We start from the raw sequence: 4,458 nt of genomic DNA on the forward strand, positions 1-4,458 counted from the left end.
AGAATAAAATAAAAAAATAAATAAATTGGCAACAATCTAATTAAATAACATCCTCTTAGAAGATAATTAAATAAAATTATGAAAAACTCAGGTTACTGATAATGAAATAAATAAATATATTTTTTCAGAAAGCAACTAAAGGCATAGGAAAGTACTTATAAGCTGGGCACAGTGGTACATGTTTGTAGTCCCAGCTGTGTGGGAGGCTGAGGCAAAAGGAATATTTGAGCCCAGGAGTTTTACACCAGCCTGGGCAATGCAGCAAGACCTAGTTTTAAAAAAATTATGCTTAAAAAATTATGCTTATATGTAATGTTAAGTGAAAAAAAAAAAAAGCACCAATTTTAATTTGGTGGGGAGAAACTAGAAGTAAACACCAAAATATTAACAATGGGTTCAGTGGCAGGGCATGCACATACATGAGAGGCTGATCTACTACCCAGCACAATATAAATAAATAAACAAAAACACCATATGAGATTATAGATAATAATTTTCTCTTTTATACTTGTAACCACATTCCAAATTGTCTGAGTATGAAATTCTAAATAATTAAGGGAAGAAAATAGTCTATTAATATATTTTAAAGCTACACTGTTCAAAACTTTAACAAGAAAAAAAAGAGAAAGAAAGAGTAAAAAACAGTTTTTGAGTCTGAATTTCAACCTTTAATTCTGGCTACACTTGAATTTCTAACTTACATTAATATAAATGTTGGATGGAACACAGTGATGCTAACATGGGCAGATTTGGCAAGGAGAACTTCATTTGTGAATTTTGCTGAAAATGTTTTCTTTAAGAATATGTGAATTTTAACCCTTTACTACTATTTAAGGCTGCTGAAACCTATGAATGCTAAATAGCCTGACTAGTATCCAATTTTTCATACCTCTACATTTTCATCTTAATTTAAGCCTGTGCTGTGCGGTGAAAATCTCTGAAAAGCTATTTTTCAGAAACTGACCAGCTCTGGTGCAGTAAGGCTGAACGACTGAGGTGATCTGGCTGCACAGGGTCCCCAGAGGAAGAACAGGCAAGACCACTGCTTCTCTGCTTCCACATGGTCCTCTCCCGCAGGAAGGTCGTCGTGCCAAGACATTAGCTGATGAGTTGAGCTGCTCGACTCTGGCTGTTAATAAGCCCCTACAGGGAATGACTAGCTTTTCATGCTCCTGTTTCTAGCTCCCCGCACCGAACCTGTCATTCAATAGTAACTCAGTAAATGTTTTGAACTAAACTACACCAATGCTTTCATTATCAAGATTAAATGAGAAAAAATATATTCAGGATAAAGAATTCTGAGCATTAGAAAGGACACCCATGTAATCCAAGAATTTACATGATTAAGAACTTGACAAAAATAGGAAATTAAATGAGAATTCTGAGAGTGTTTGGGTGTTTCTACGGGCACCCAAGGGAATGGCTTTCCATCAAGGACCAATGACCACGCTGGGGATTGAAGTAGGAGCCACATGCAAATAAAATCAATTTCAGAGGCTGGGTGTGGAATTCAGTGAGAGCACACACTGTCCGTTGGGTCTGGGGCTCAGTCAGCCAGCACCAAAGCCAAATCAAACCAGGCAACTTCATTTATTTTCTCTCTTATTCTTTGAAATGAAAAATAAATGTTTGCAAGAGACACAAAATACAGAAGAGAGTAGCTAAGACATATATTGTAGTTCATACTATGGCCCATTAAAGGTAAAAGACAAAAAGTGTTGGCGTACTTTCTGGAAGCCCCCCTCCATGAATCCTTTTACAAGGTGTGGTAACAAATATGGTAAATGCTGCCACCAAGTGCCATTCGACTAAGAAGATCATAAAAACAGGTTCTAATGGATAGCAGAAGCTAGGTGTTCAAATTATGCTAATAACGGCTGGAGGTATAATTCAGCAGTAATTCAGTTTGGTGCAAAAAATTATCTTAATAAGGGCCTGGGAGATAGCTCAGCAGGGTAAGTGCCTGCCTGGAAAGCACAAAGTCCTAAGTTCAAACCCTGGTACAAAAAAAAAAAAAAAAAAAAAAAAAAAAAAATCATCTTAATAATATTGGTAAAAAACAGATTAAATTAGCTATATGAAGAAGTTCCCACATCCAAAAGGATTTATAAATAAATTACACAAAGGAATGAGTAACTTTCTGAATGAATAATTTATTCTGCTAGGGTTTGGGTCTAGATGTCCCACCAAAGCTTCATGCAGTCATGGGACAGGCTTCCTAGGGATTGTGATTAATTCATGATCTAATGCCAGCATTATGGTGTGAATGCTGCTAGGACTGTGGGCATGAGTGCCACGCCCGGCCTGGGGCTGACAGCCTGAATGCAACATAAGGAGGGAAGAGGCTTGCTCTCTGCCACTGCTGTTCCTTTCTGCTCTTGCTGTTTTTTTTTTTAAATTTTATTTATTTATTTGTGTGTGTGTGTGTGTGTGTGTGTGTGTGTGGCCAGCTCAGTCCACCAGGGGGCGGGCTGGCTGGCATGTGGTGCTGGGGGATTGAACCGCGGTCCCTGTGCTTTGCTAAGCTTGTTCTAAGTAGGTGCTTTAGACCACTGAGCCATCTCACCAGCCCTGCTCTTGCTGTTTTGAGCCGCCATGAACCTCTGCTCTCTGCAGTGTGCCACTCTGCCTTGGAGCCAGCTGAGTACGGACTGAAACCACCACAACTGTGAGCTAAATAAACCTTTCCTTCCTTAATTTTGGGTGTCAGGTATTTTGTCTCAGCAAGAGAAAAGAAACTGAGACATCTGCCTATGTGAAAGGCAATTTAAGATGTAAGACAGTCTAGAATTTAGTCAGGGCCACCAGATGATGGTATAGATTGAGAAGTATACAACTCAGGGCATGTGAATCACACAACCATGTCTTCTGGAGTTAGTTTATATAGCTGTGTACATCCTGTATAACTGTGTATGGTAGACCTGAGTTTAACTATGTCTGAGCTGGGGCTGGGGATATATAGTGCTTGCCTACCAAGTATAAGGCCCTAGGTTCAATTTCCAGCACCATAAAAAATAAACCAAGCAAGCAAACAAACAAACTAATGTCTGAGTGATATTATAAAGTAGAAGTAGCTCTATTTCCACATGAGCTCTACAATAGGGTATCTAAACAAGAACCCTACTAACACTTTGATGGAAATCATTCTTTAATGTGGGGGCCATCCTTCATATTGTAGGGTGTTACCAGCATCCCTGGCCTTTACCCACCGCATTCCAGTAACAACCTGTACATCAGTTCTAAGGTCTACAAAATGTCTCTAGATATTGCCAAATATTGCCTGGTAAACAAAATTTCTACCTACCCTGTTTGAGAATCATTGATCTAGAGAAATGAAGAGCTGGATAGTGTCTGTCAAGCTCTGGTAAAGTGAGAGCAGGAATGGAATCAGGGAGATATGAGAAAGGACACAGCACACGCAGATCTGATGAATTCTCTATGCAAGCCTGTAAAGAAACAACTCTTACAGATAGATTTAATCCCTGTGCATTAATTCCATTTGCCAAATTCTGTCCCAATTACCAACTCAATATCTTGGGCACAGTAATATCAGGAAAGTATTACTAAAGGCAAATATGTAATATTTTTAAGGAAGTTTTAAAAATTGCAGTGGCACAGAACGGTCCACAGGTTATTGTCAACACCGACATTGGACCATACAAGAGGAAACAGATGGAAAAACATTTGGGATGATTGGTAGTTTAATAATGTGTTAAGATTAAATTTCTAGAAGTACAAAAAAACCCTCTAAAACATAAATAGTTCCTTAAGTAAAAGATACTAAGCCAAAATGCTACCAGAGTATTTTCTGAGTTGAAAGGAGAGACACAAAGAGATTCATACTTATACTGTATAATTATGGTATGAGAAAGATTTCTACATAAAAGAGACACTGTAAGGGGAATGATAGATTTAACTACATCAAAATAAAAAAATTCTGTGTTTCAAAAACAAAATGAAGCTGAAAACATGAACAAAGCTAGAAGTTGTGCTACAATTTTTTTTTGAGGTACCAGGGATTTGTGGCTTAGGCTGCCACAATCCTTCTGCCTCCACTGCCCAAGTGCTTCACTTACAGGCATGACCTCTATCCCAGGCTAAAACTACAAGGCAAGAACAAATGGAAGAAAATATTTATAACAAAAACATCAATGTTGAAGATCCTTAAATAATAGCCTTTATAAATGAAATACAAAAATCCAACACCCCATTTTAAAAAACGGACAAAATATAGGAACATGGAATTTACACATACATTTAAACCCATTCTACACATAAAAGCTTGGCTAGTAAATATATCGAATGTATTTAACTTTATTAATGAAATAAAGGGAACTAAGAACGAGGTAGTGTTTCTTTATATATCAGCTTGATAAAGATGTATTTAAAAGTAACACAGAGGGCTGGTGAGATGGCTCAGTGGTCTAGAGCACCTACTTAGAACAAGCTTAGCAAAGC

The 4,458-nt window shown here is 37.8% G+C and overlaps 1 protein-coding gene and 1 pseudogene across 1 annotated transcript in view; one reads left to right on the forward strand and one right to left on the reverse strand.

Annotated features, from left to right (window-relative positions):
* The window catches only part of Tango6 (transport and golgi organization 6 homolog), a 253,744-nt gene that overhangs the window by 114,957 nt on the left and 134,329 nt on the right, over nucleotides 1-4,458 (reverse strand). The gene's annotated exons all lie outside the window — the stretch shown is intronic.
* LOC105741409 overlaps nucleotides 1-4,458 on the forward strand; it is a 40,384-nt pseudogene that overhangs the window by 34,078 nt on the left and 1,848 nt on the right.

Source organism: Octodon degus, unplaced genomic scaffold (genome assembly GCF_000260255.1).
Source record: "Octodon degus isolate 3935 unplaced genomic scaffold, OctDeg1.0 scaffold00011, whole genome shotgun sequence".
Taxonomy (NCBI): Eukaryota; Metazoa; Chordata; class Mammalia; order Rodentia; family Octodontidae; genus Octodon; species Octodon degus.